General features: G+C 36.7%; 1 protein-coding gene across 13 annotated transcripts in view; it reads left to right on the plus strand.

Annotated features, from left to right (window-relative positions):
* Positions 1–9463: 9463 nt before the first annotated feature.
* DLC1 (DLC1 Rho GTPase activating protein) overlaps positions 9464–14028 on the plus strand; it is a 407252-nt gene continuing 402687 nt past the window's right edge. For 12 of the 13 annotated variants that reach the window (XR_009530776.1, XM_060085708.1, XM_060085711.1 and 9 more), the window contains exon 1: positions 10205–10520. The gene's annotated coding sequence lies outside the window, so the exon portion shown is untranslated. Of the gene's footprint in view, positions 9806–10204; positions 10521–14028 lie in introns of those variants that run through there. The other variant, XM_060085710.1, reaches the window with a different exon arrangement.

Below are 14028 nucleotides of genomic sequence, written 5' to 3' on the forward strand. Positions count from 1 at the left end.
ACTGTCCACTTTCACCAATGTTATTCAGCATTGTAATGCAGATTCTAGCCGGTGGAATAAAACAAAAACAAAGAGAAATCAAAAGTGTTCAAACTGAAAAAGAAGAAGCAGAACTGTCTTATTCACATACATTATCTATGTAGGAAATCTTAGGGATCATCAAAAAGCTACTGGAGGGATTTCCCTGGTGGTCCAGCAGTTAAGACTGTGCACTTCCACGGCAGGGGGTGTGAGTTCACTCCCTGATCGGGGAATTAAGATCCCACATGCCCCGAGGTGCGGCCAAAAATTTTAAAAAAGAAAATTATTTTTTAAAAAAAGCTACTGGAATTAGTGAGTTTTGCAAGTTTGCAGGATGCAAATCCACATACAAAAATGAATTGTGTTCTATGTAATAGCAATAAAAAATTAGAAATGGAATTTTTAGAAAATACCATTTACAATAGTCTCAAAGATATGAAATACTTAGAGATAAATCTGACAAAAATGTGCAAGACTATTACAGTGAAAAGTAGAAAACACTGGTAAGAGAAATTAAAAACCTAAATAAAAGAAGAGATAGTGTTCATGAAACAGAAGACTCAATATTAAGATGTTAATTCTCTTCCAAATTGATCAAAATCCCAACAGGGTTTTTTTTTTTTTTTTTTTGCGGTACGCGGGCCTCTCACCGTTGTGGCCTCTCCCGTTGTGGAGCACAGGCTCCGGACGCGCAGGCTCAGCGGCCATGGCTCACGGGCCTAGGCGCTCCGTGGCATGTGGGATCTTCCCGGACCGGGGCACGAACCCGTGTCCCCTGCATCGGCAGGTGGACTCTCAACCACTGTGCCACCAGGGAAGCCCAGGCTTTTTTTTTTAAAAAACTTTTTGGCCGAGCCATGCGGCATATGGGATCTTAGCTCCCTAACCAGGGATTGAACCTGTGCCCCCTGCAGTGGAAGCTCAGAGTCTTAATTGCTGGACTGTCAGGGAAGTCCCCCAACAGGCATTTTTGTAGAAATGGATGAGCTGCTTCTAAAATTCATATAGAAGTGCAATGGTCCTAGATTATCCAAACAACTCTGAAAAAGAACAGTTAGAATATTTACACTACTTGATTTCAAAACTTACTGTAAAGCTACAATAATCAGTATGATGCGATATTACATAAGAGATAAACAAATAGGTCAGTGGAACAGAATAGAGTCTAGTAATAGAACCACACATATTTGGTCAATTGATTCTTGTTAAAGGGACAAAGACAATTCTGTGGAGGAAGACTGTTACAAATGGTGCTGCAGGAATTGGGTATCCTCATTCAAAAAACAACAACAACAGAAAACAAACCTTCAATCCATACTCTCACTATGCCATATAAAAAGTTAACTCAAAAGAGTATCAAAGAACCTAAATGTAAACTCTAAAACCATAAAATTTCTAGCATAAAATATAAGAGAAAGTCTTTGTGATCTTAGATAAGGCAATGAAACCTAATTTCTTTGCCTTGAGACGAGAAACACAACTCATAAAAGAAAAAGGTCCTTAATTTTTTTTACCCATCAAAATTAAGAACTAACTTTACAAAAGGCACTGTTAAAAAAAATGAAAAGACAAGCAAAACTGGGAAAAAACATTTGCAAATCATCTGATAAAGACATATGCAGAGGGCCTCCCTGGTAGCAGAGTAGTTGAGAATCCGCCTGCCAATGCAGGGGACACGGGTTCGAGTCCTGGTCCGGGAAGATCCCACATGCCGTGGAGCAACTAAGCCCATGCACCACAACTACTGAGCCTGCACTCTAGAGCCCGTGAGCCACAGCTACTGAGCCTGCGTGCCACAACTACTGAAGCCTGCGCGCCTAGAGCCGGTGCTCCGCAACAAGAGAAGCCACCTCGGTGAGAAGCACCGTCTGGCTGCAACTAAAGAAAGCCCGTGCGCAGCAATGAAGACCCAAAGCAGACATAAATAAATAAATAAATAAATTTATTTTAAAACAAAAAAGACATATGCAGGATATACAAAGTTCTCTCCAACTCAATAATAAGGAAACCACAACCCAATTTTTTAAATGGATAAAACATTTGGACAGGCATTCCCTCAAAGATATACTGATGATAAATAAGCACAGGAAAAGAAGATGCCCCCAAATTATTAATTTATTAGGAAAATGCAAATGAGATATGACTACACATCTATCAGAAGGGCTAAAAGTAAAGAAACTGATCATATTGTGTTGGCATGCATATGGGACAATAAAAATTTCAGGAACTTCTGGTGGAAATATAAAATGGAAGATCTACTTTAGCAAACAGTTTGACAGTTCCTGAAAAAGTGTAAAATATGCCTGTCAAATGACCCTGCCATTCATTCCTAAGTATTTATCTGGGGAAATGAAAGAATATGCACATACAAAGACTTGCACATGAATGTTTATAGCAGCTTTATTTGTAATAGTCAAATAACTGTCCCAATGTTTGTCCCAAATGTCCATTAATAGGTCAATGGATTAAAAAAATTGTAGTATATCTGTACAATGGAACCCTACTCAGTGATAAAAAATGGACCATTGATACATGCAAGAGCATGGATGGATCTCAAATAATTATGCTGAATGAAAGAAGCCAGAAGAAACTACATACATATGATTTCATGTAAATAAATGTCTAGAAAATTTAAACTAATCTGCAGTAATAGAAAGCAGGTCAGTATTTGTTTGGGGGTGGAGAGGGAGAAAAGAGCAAAAGAGAAAGATGACAAAGAAGCATGAGACAACTTGGAGGTAATGGATGTGTTCATTATTTTGATTACAGTGATGGTATCACAGGAATATGCATTTGTCAAAAGCAACCAAACTGTATACTTTAAATGCATGCTGTTTATTGTGTCAATATCTCAGTAAAAATATTAAAACTACATTTGAGAAATGCCAAAAGCAACTGAAATCTAGAAGAATTGAGAGATGAATTGAAAAATAAAAATGAAGAAATTAGCAGAAGGACTCAGAACCAGAAAACAACAGCAAAAATATACTATCTGAAGATGAAATACAAAAGCAATAAAAAGATAGAAAAGCGAATGCACAGTGCCACGGGAATACCTGCACCTGCTGTATCAGGTGTCATCAGAGAAAAAACAGGAGGTAGGAAAATACAAAGAACCACAAGGACAAGCATATTTGCAAAATTTTTGTGGTTTTATTCCTTAGATATCATCTATTCAACCAATTATTTATTACGGGTATAATTTTTTTTTTCCGGCCGCACCGCGAAGCATGTGGGATCTTAGTTCTGAGACCAGGAATGGAACCTGCGCCCCCTGCAGTGGAAGCTCAGAATCTTAACCACTGGACCGCCAGGGAAGTCCCTATTATGTATATAATTTTTATATGACTAAGAACAACAAAAAGTAATGGCAAATTGAATAGCAATGAAAACCATAATAGTGGCTAGCTGAGATTTGCTGAGTGTCTAACTGAATCATGATACTGAATATCCACTAAAGTTTTCACATGTATCATACTCCTATCCAAAATCAGTCTCTGTACTCCACATTCTTAGTACTCTTCTCCTCCTCAAAATTTCACTCCAACATTTCTCCACTCTCTTGCCTACAACATCTTTCCTCTCCCTTTGGGAAGATGTCATGCTGGTTTTAAAAAGCAAAACAAAAAATTTGCAAAAATACTGTCATTCTCCCATCCTAATAGGAATGTCTCATATCCCAAACAGTTATCATGCCATTTGTGTGCTTTCCTTTGCAGTAAAATTTCAAGGGTTGACTCTACTTGTGTCTTCAATTCCTTGCCTCAAATTCTCTTTTAAAGCATGCTAATTAGGCTTTTGTCCATATGATTCTCTGAACTTGTTCCTGTCATTATCAACAGTGACTTCTACATCATTAAATCCAATGTCCAGGTAGTTCTTTCTACTCTTGCTTTCTCCATTTACAGTACAGTTAGTCTCACAGCGATCTCATTGTCTTTTGCTTTAAATTCCAACTATATGTTTAAGACTCCCAAACGTATTTCCCCAGCTCCAAACCCCTTTCCAAACTTGAATTCGTGTATCCAACTGCCTCCTTGACACGCCTATTAGAAATGTTTAACAGATCTCAAATGTCATATGTCCAAAACTAAAATTCTGGTCTCTACCATGCAAAACTTGCTTCATCTCCAGGCTTCTCTTTTTCAGCTGATGGTAACCCCATCCTTGAGTTACTCAAGAAGCTTTTTCAACTCCTTTTCTTCTTATGTAGCAAATCTAATTCTTCAGGAAAGACCAAAAAAAAGTATACCTTTCTCATCACCTCCATCTGAGCCATCCACTTCTTTCACCTGGATTTCCATAGTAACCTCCTAACTGGTCTCCCTGCTTTGGCCCTTAATTCCTTTTACCTTATCCTTAACACAGCAGAGTAACCCCATTAGAATGTAAAGCAGACCTTGCCACTCAGCCTTGCCAGGGCTCCACTTTTAACTCAGAGTCAAAGTCAAAGTCCTTACAGGACACCACCTAACATGCTCCTTCTCACCACCCTGAGCACATCTTCTTTTTCTTTACCCTTTTCTCCTTCTATCCCAGCCTCATTGATTCCCTTGCTACTTCTGGAAACTGCCAGGCACACTCCTTTTTTAGGACCTTGTTTACTCTGCCTGGAACTCTGTGACCCCCAGATATCTATATGGCCATCTCCCTCCCCTTTTAAAACTTTTTACTAAAAAGTCCCTCAGAGATACCTCCCTTGATATCTCTTATTTAATTCTGTAACATGATTGCCCCTCACTCCCCATATTCTTTATCATGCTATGCACTTTTCTGTTTTCCCTAGTAATTATCCATATACTAGGTAATTTACATATTTATTATGTTTCTTGTGGATCACCCATCCTCTACCCTCCATTTAATCTCCATGAGGGCAAAGCTCTTTCGTTTTTCTGTCTGGTGGTGTTTAATGATGTATCCCAAGTGCATAGAATTGTACTATGTATAGTAAATACTTAGTAAATATTACTTGAATGTGTGGATGGATATTAAGTATGTTCATTTGGTATGTATACTGAGGCTTTCCAATGGTTCCATTTTAAAGGGACAAAGATGAAAAGTATACTTGTATTTTAACAGAAATTGAACAGATAGTCCTTCAAGGCTACAAGCCCTTGTAACAAGTTCATGACCCTTGTCCCTTCCCTCCCACCCCACCCCCCAGTGGTGGACTGAGAACGCTGCCCTGTACTCTGTAGTAGAGTATAGGATAAGGAGTCAGATGGAATGACTCTCAAAGGGTAGACGTTTAACTGGAGCAAAAATGTTATGACATGAAGGAATCTGGACACAGATAGTTTCACCTCTTTTTCCAGGCAAACAGAGGGTGCAAGCGATAATGTGTAAGAACAATAAGAACATTTGAAAGGACAATAGGAGAAGCTAGAGTGAGCATGAGCTCTCAGCCTAAAGTGAAGAGGAAACATTTTTTGGATAGACTGAAGATACAGGGAAACGAGAATTTCAGAGAACATTATGGTAACATTAACAAGGATGCTGAAGAATACTGCATGGCGATGTTAGTGTACGTTTTCATATAGAACAAATCTTTGTGTGACATAGAACGAACCTCCACTTCCACTAGCTGGGCACACCTAGCCTTCTCTAAAACATCCTTCATGGCTTGGGATCTTCATGCTTCTGAGAATATCCTGGCCCTTTTGAATAGGCAGGGAGATTCTTCAGTTTCTGAGATCATATACACTCTAGTGTCTGTGCCAATGTAACTTTTTTAAAACTACTTGCTAAGTTTATGTTTTCATTTCTATTTGAAATTTATCAAGATACTTCTTTTCATAGCTATTCTTGAGTTGTAATAATTTTCAATGAAGGGAAGCAAGGTACATAAAAATCCAAGAAGTAGGTGTAACCGGTTTGGGAGAATATATACGATTTTGATCCTTTTGTTAGTTTAACATCCAACTTAATTGTGTTCCTTTAATAAATTCTTCTGGATGAATACTAAATGTTTAGCGAAAGTGGGGTGTCAAAAGATTGCAAAGTTGATCAAAAAACTAGTATGCATACGCAGATTATTAAATAAAAACTGCAAAGTTGTATTTTTTCCTATGTGGGTATATGTCTATCAAAATGAAACTGTTGGAAGAAAGTACACATAAATATTACTGCAAAAATAACTAGAAATCTGTCAAATGCATTCTATTTTTATTGCTTTGACACACATGTGGTAACTCTAATAAACTGCAAGCAAAGTTGTTAAACAGATTTTTGAAGGATCAGTTTTCGTAGACAAAGTGTTCCTGCATGTATTACACTAACTGTACTTGTATGGACACTTCTAAAGCGCTTTAAAGGCATTCCATCTCTCTATATATTAATTTTAAATTCATTACTATTAAGGCAGTATTGTTTCATTAAAACTGAAAGAATAAAAGCCTACTTACACCCACAATATCACAAATGTTAAATGTGAGTGCTGAATTAATGATGTTTGCTACTCAATTCATAAAGAATAAGATATTGCTTTCAAAGGATACGTCCCACTTTGCACAGTCAAAATGTTGCTGGACTATTTTAGAGTCAATGAACAATTCTGTAAAAGTGCAGATTCAAACCTCCTAAAGGTGGCTGGGGATTAGATAGTGTTTACTATCAATCATAGCCAGTGTTTACTATTTAGATCCTAGTACAGGGGAAGAAAGTTGATCTTCACAATAGCTTCTAATCCTCATTCTGCAATTCCTTTTTCTTTAAAAAAGAATAAAGTACCTAATCGTTCCACCAATAAAATTGTTCCAAATGCATATATTTAACTGAGCTCAATAGATAGACAGATTCTTCAGGAAAACAATCATAGAAAAGAGATGTAAACATGAAAAGGGCAATCATTTAAATGGTAAAAATAATCTAGTTAACAATGAATACTGCACCAGCCATGAAGTCTAATGGCTTGACATGGACTATTATCTCTAATTTTGAAAAACCCTTAGATCCAGAGGCTAAAACTGAGGTTTATGCAGGCAAAGTAATTTGCATGGGGTCATCATGATTGTTAGTTTTGGAGCCAGACTCCTTTCCTGATACTTTGTTTTCAACTTTTTTTTTTTTTTTTTTTTTTTTTTTTTTGTTACGTGGGCATCTCACTGTTGTGGCCTCTCCCCTTGCGGAGCACAGGCTCCGGATGCACAGGCTCAGCGGCCATGGCTCACGGGCCTAGCCGCTCCGTGGCATGTGGGATCTTCCCGGACCGGGGCACGAACCCGTGTCCCCTGCATCGGCAGGCGGACTCTCAACCACTGCGCCACCAGGGAAGCCCTGTTTTCAACTTTTTAACTGCCTCTATACCATATTTTATTAGCTGATCAAGTATAGAGTAATAGGCAAACATTTAAGGGAGTTATGTATTGAGATTTACAAGTGGAAAGGAGAAGAGGACAAATACCTTGGACCCCTTCTATGTGCCTGACACTATGTTAAATATTTAGGAAACGATCTCATTAGTTATCTTTATACTCATATTTGGTAAAGCCTTTATGAGAATATAAGTTCTGGGATTTGTTTGGAGTCAGGCAACTGAAGGATGAAAAATAAATAAGAGTGATTAAAGATTTGGGAAGTATTCCTTCCAATAATAGAATAAATCATGAAGTCTTATTTGTTTAGAGAAGAGAACGTTAAGGAGAAAATTACTAATAAGAGTGTCTAGATATCTTAAAAAGCATTTATAAATCTATGTGAATAGGGTTTTGTTGTTTCCTCAGGCCAATATAAACAGAAACAAGGCTAAATTATACAAGGGGGTGGGGGGTGGGGATATGGTACTCATGAGGAGAATCTAGCTAAGAAGAATTAGCAGAGTGCGAATGTTCTAGCCCTCTATATACCAGAGGCAGGGCTAGAAGCAGATAGGGATAGAGATATACAAGTTATTTTAGGAAAGAACTTACATCAATTCTCATTCCATTCTGCTCCAGTGTTTTCCTAAGGGAAAGAAATATAATTTATAAATATATCTGTATATAAAGTTAATCCTGTTTTCCAATCTGGGAGTTATGTGGAATTGTCCCTATTTTTAAGGAGGAATCTGAAACTCAGAGAGTTTAAGAAGTCTTCCCAATTTCACACAGCAATTAAGTGAGAGTCAAGAGAGACAGCTGGACTCTGGGAGTTAGAATCAGAAAATTTGGGTTCCAGTGTAGACTTGGCTACTCCATCATTTGATTGTGAGAAAATTACTTCCATACATTTCTAATACTGTATCCATAAAATAAAAATAAGAATACACACAACGATAGTTGGGAAGATTAAATGAGCAGTAGTTTCAGTGGAATTATTCTGAGTATGAACATAAATAACTCTTTAAAGAATTTATGAAATTATGGACTTCCTTCTTGCCATGTGGTTAAAGGTTAACTTAAAGGAATCTAAATGCTCATTTTTTAATCAGTACCGTTTTTTGACATAAACTTCTAAAAATTGTTTCTGCCTCCATGTTTTTATTTGAATGCTTCTCATCTGAAAAATCAATGTGTAATATGTCTTTCTTGCCATTTAACCAAATTTAACATATAAACCACATATTAAATATTAAGTTTAATATTTCTAGTAGTCCATGCTTTGCACTAATTTCGAGAGATTTTCTTCTCCAATAAGAAAAGAAATGTCTGTAACATAGTACTTCTCTGAGCTATCACCTACTCAGTATTCTCAGGAAGTACTCAAAAGATGATCATTGCAATATCTAGGTGTCTGTCAGCCTTTATAAAAATTAGAGCCAACTGAGAATAAACATGAATAATGAAAACTGATTACAATTTCAGAGATGTACAGCATAGATCTTAGGGCTAATAGGTTTACTATTTCTTGTACCTCTTTATATGTTACTCATTTATCATATTGAAATTGGAATTGTTCTTGTGCCTCCCATTATTGGAAATCTCTGGATATTTGCAAGCCCCATGTAGACCCAATAATCAGATTAATCTGGTCACTAATCACTGAAAGAAATGCCTAAGTCATAAACAGCAAGAGAATCCATTGATTGTAAAGGGAGACATCACTGAGCAGTTTCAACCAAGCAAGATAGTTAAACTCAGAGATGCTGTTTCCTGTTTCTCTGGTATAAACAACCAGGCTGCTCCACTGGCCTCTCCGCAACCTGGATGTCCCAAAGCCACATCTCTCTTCTTTCCTTCCACTTTCCCTAAAGAGAATTCTGGGTCATAAAGGAAGGAGAATTGGTGCAACTTCTTTCCTGAAACGACTTGAGCTTGCTCTGCGTTTATATTTGTGTCATCTTATTATAAGACGAGTGAACATCTATTATTAATTGATGTACTAATTAAAGCCATACTTGCAGTTTCCATTAGCTTATTCCCTAAATTCTCCAGAGTTGGCTGTCTGGTTTTAATCAAAACCAAATGGTAGTCCAAGTTCCCAGCCCTGAGCAGCTAGGAGGAAGTCATCCAGTGGAGGCACAAGAAAGCAGAAAAGATAAACAGACGATAGTTCACAACATTTGTGTTGGAGGAAGGATGCAGATATTGTGAGCTGCTTTGGAGTGATTCGGGCACTCTGTCCTGCTGGATGGAAGCAGTTGCAAGTGGTTAATGTCAGCAAGATTGTAATAGGATCAAGATGGAGTCTGTCTTCTGCTTTTCCAGCACTAGATGTGTGTAACTGGAAGATTCTGACCAGAGGCAATGCTGCCTATGCCATGACACAAACTACTTTAATTCCAGGAAGGATTCTTGGGGTCGGAGAGATCTGGGAGAAAACGTTCTATTCGCTGGATTCCTAGGATTTTACTTACAGATCTTCTCAGGTACGGTATATCAGGTTGCAGCATTTTAAATGAAGGAGCGTTAAAAAGGTTTTCAAATTTAGAAGAATTACGGTATTAAAACTAACTGCATCTTGCTCCCTTAAAAGATCTTTTGAAAGGAGCACTGCAAAGGTATTTTGATTACATTGTGTGTATACATTGAATACAGTGGAAAAGTTGTAGAGGAAGGAGAGAACGATGTTTTCTTTCTTTTTTTTCATAAGCAGCGCGGGATAGAAAAAGCTGTACGGCTTTATGACTCTCCAGCTAATCACCTCAAGGGTTTTGACAAACTCACTTAAGTTCTGTGTAAAATCAGAACTCCTAAATCGCCTGGGCGGGCCTCTGCTCTGCCCCCCTCCCCTCCCCTCGGTTCAGTCTTTCTCACATGCACACCACTCAGAGGCAGGAAATGCTTCCCAGGCAATCTGGGCCTGGTTGTGGAGGCCCCTTTTGCAAAACATCAGTCTGAATTTACTAGACAGAAGTCACTAGGAACGCCTTGACAGACTCCGGCTTCAGCTAAGGCTCCCTCCAGCTGCGGAGGCTGTTTTTGTTAGAATCACACACTGCGCAGAACTGCTTAGAATAGAGCCATGATCTCAACCACGAAATGTGAACTTATATTTTGGAGAAACTAACGGGGACGGACTCCTTTCCTAGGCTGAGTGTTGAAGCATGTCTTGCCTCGGCGTTTCAGCTCCTCCTCGTCTAGGTAAGACGCTGTGGACTATCTATCTTTACGCTTTGAGGCAATCTTTGAAGAGGCAGAAAGATTGAGAGAAATGTTAGCATCTTGCACGGGGTGGTGATTTCCTAGGTTTTAGACCTGAGCCACGAAATCAGAAGTGGAAAAAGTTTAGTAAGTAAAAAACTGTGAGTCAAATTGTTTTAGCAAAATGTCAATTCTAAAATAGGCTCCATGGAGACTTTTCTCCGTAAACTAAGATCTTATTTTCATCCCTTTTTAATCCTTAACTTATTTATGACTGGAGCCAGAAGACAGACCAGTTTTCCTATTATATGGCTTATATGAAACAGATACATATTCTCACACATTGTGAGGTGTAAATGATTTTTTTTCTTTCCCTGTCTTTTGCCAACAGGAAAAGTAGATCCCGCTATAGAGTGACTTTTCTTAATAATGCATCTCCAAAGAAAATTTTGTGTCTCATTTAAAATATGAAGATTGGATTCCTCAATATTTCCCCACCCAGTTTCAACCACAGGTCAAACTGCTAATGCACAGCTTAAATGGTTTATTTTTAAAAAGAGTAAACACATGAAATTTTACAAATATTTCTATCCTAAACAGTATTTAATCTGATTTTTAAAAATTTAAAGATCAGAATTGGATTTAATTTATATTAACTTTCTTGAATTCACTATTCACTGCTCAGATCATATTGTGTGTGAATATTTTTGAATAAAGTAAATCTCAATGACAATGACATTCATTGTTACTATTTTAAGGCAGCTGGAAATCACTACAATCATATGAAAAGCTGTTCTGTATTCATAATTCATGTAATCATAAAATTACATTTCCACTGGGCTATAGTGTATTTAAGTTATGTTTACATGTGCAATATATGAGAAAAGAAATTTAGTAATGACTGACATAACAGAGAGTTTTAATGCATAACATACTGCTATATTTCTGAATATTTAGGATGAAAATCATTATTTTATAGAAATCATATGGAATGATATGTGAAGGGAACAAATATCCATGCATATTTCCAAATCTATTAGATGAACAAAAAATATCCCAAATGAAATATGAAAGCTATCTGACAGTTGGATCATAAGAAATCAAGTGTTTTTATCATAAACTTTTATATAGTATAAGGTGGCCATTTGCTGTATTAGCTAATTATGCTTAAATTTTATGCTAGAATAAGTTATATTGACAACTTTTAATTACTCACTAACAATTTGTTAAGACTTCTAAAAGTGATAAAAGGAATCTGTTTTATAAGTATGTTAAAAATAAAATATTGACTTGTCTAAATTATGATTTAATAAAATTCCTCAATAGAATTTTAAGGAAGGAAAGAATATAAGAGGTCACCTCTCCTAACACTGTCTTAAAGGTGCCAAAAAGGGAGCTGAAGCATGACATTCAAAAATGACCTGTCCAAGGTCACACTGCTAGTTAGTAGAAGAGATATGACAGTGCAACCATAGTACCCTGTATCATAATTCAGGTAACTTAATATGACATCATCTTGTTCTCAAATAATAACTGCTCATAATAAAGTATGAATATATTTGTATCCAGTAGAAGGCTACCTTAAACAGAAAATTGTAATGCTTATTTAAAAAAAAGGCTTATAGCTGCCACCAGTATTACAGTGTAGAAAAAAAAATTAATGGTTTAAAAAAAGAATCAAACTTACTAAGTAATGAAATTTCCTCAAATGCAAAAGTTTACTTATGCCTTCAACAAACATTTTAAAGGAGTAACTTGTTTGTAACTGTTTTGTTACATTTCATGTTTATGCCAAGAAAATCAATCCATATGCTAATAATTATATTAATTTTAAACTGATGTTTCTTAAAAACATAGAGCTAGAAAGGAGGTTGTCTGATTCATATCCTTGCCTCCAAATGGTATCCTTATAAATCAACTTAACCAGTGGCATTCGGAAAAGATTTTACTGCCCCCCACTGGAATCGGTTTAAGAATCTCACGTACCCGGACATCCTTTTATTTATCTAACCTAAATCTCTACTGCTGCAGCCTGTTTCCAGTTCTGTGGGTTTCTACCTCAGTGAAAATGTGAAAAGCCTAAATGGACGTGTGAAAACATAAGTGTACATTTCTAGGCCAAATAAACCCACTTCCTTTCATCTTCCCTTCTACAGCTTATTTACAGTCCTTTAATTGGTTCATATATCTCCTCTGAGGCTTCTACAAAGTCCTTTAGTTGTAGAATGCAGAATTTGTTATAGTATATAAATAAATGGCTGACCAGTGCAGTGTCAAATGGAGGAGTTGGCTGCTTCATCTGTACATTCTTCATATATGACAGTATATGTTGCTGTGCACACTGAAACATTGCACTTTCCATGGCAAGAGCCTTTCTAATAAAGCTACTATGTGTCATTTCTAGTACATCCCATTTCTTTAGAGAAAATGTGAGTCATGATGCTTTTTTCCCCCATTTTTCTGAACCAGATTGGATTTCCTGATGTTATTACCACTTAAAAATAGGCTATTCAACACTTCCAGTGTCTCCACACTCTACATGATTGGAATGAGGAATAAATGCAGTAAAGCAATAGCCTATATAACTGATGGCATGATTACTAGAGGGCCTAGTACACCGTTTTATTTATTTTTTTCTTGAGGACGTTATAATAAAAAAGAGAATTTTTCTGGCCCTATCCAAACCTGCTCATACCATACACCTCACTACAAATACTTTAGGCATGGTTTAATCTTACTTATAGAGGATAAGTGTTATAGGATTAAAACAAGTCTAAACTGGGACATTTAAGATGTGTCTTTTGTTTTTACTTCATTTGTTTCCTCTTGGAGAATGAATGAATTGGTGTCAATATCATCTTACAATGAGAATTCTCTCTGTAGAAATCATTATAGTACAACAAAGTTCCAGATGAGAGATGATTTAGATCTGGATCAGAGAATTTTATTATCTGAATAAACGTTAAGAATTATACATGAGAATTTGAAGAGGATGAGGGAAAATTCCTCCAGATTTGAAGGAAATAGCATAAGTATTATACCTTCTTCTCCCAGGTGAATGATAAGCCCCTTAGTTGCACAAATCAAACAGGTTTACAGAGAAGCCCAAATCCAGATTGACTTTGGGGTGGATATAGAAATAGAGCATACTACTTCTACTTTGGCATTAAACTGCTGGTCAGCTCATAGAGTTTTGAGAAATAGATGCGCCTAGTTTTTGAAGAAGGTAAACAGAATAAAGGTGAAGTGTGGATCTTGAGAACTAGTTTAAAAGAGATTATTGATTTTGATTCAGTGGATTATAGAGTATATAAGTGAACTTGAAAAGATTAAATAGGAATTCCGATGTAAAAAAAAGCTGAAAGGCAATGTAAACAGCATGTGTGTAAACTTGCTCATGAATTAAGATAGAGGACTGAAAAAAGCAGTTGTAGCTGCTTGTATGTGTGAAAAGGTTTTCCTATTAGACTGACATAACAAAATGGTTTAGCAATATAATTCAGATAAT

This window comes from Mesoplodon densirostris, chromosome 20 (genome assembly GCF_025265405.1).
Source record: "Mesoplodon densirostris isolate mMesDen1 chromosome 20, mMesDen1 primary haplotype, whole genome shotgun sequence".
NCBI classification, from domain to species: Eukaryota; Metazoa; Chordata; class Mammalia; order Artiodactyla; family Ziphiidae; genus Mesoplodon; species Mesoplodon densirostris.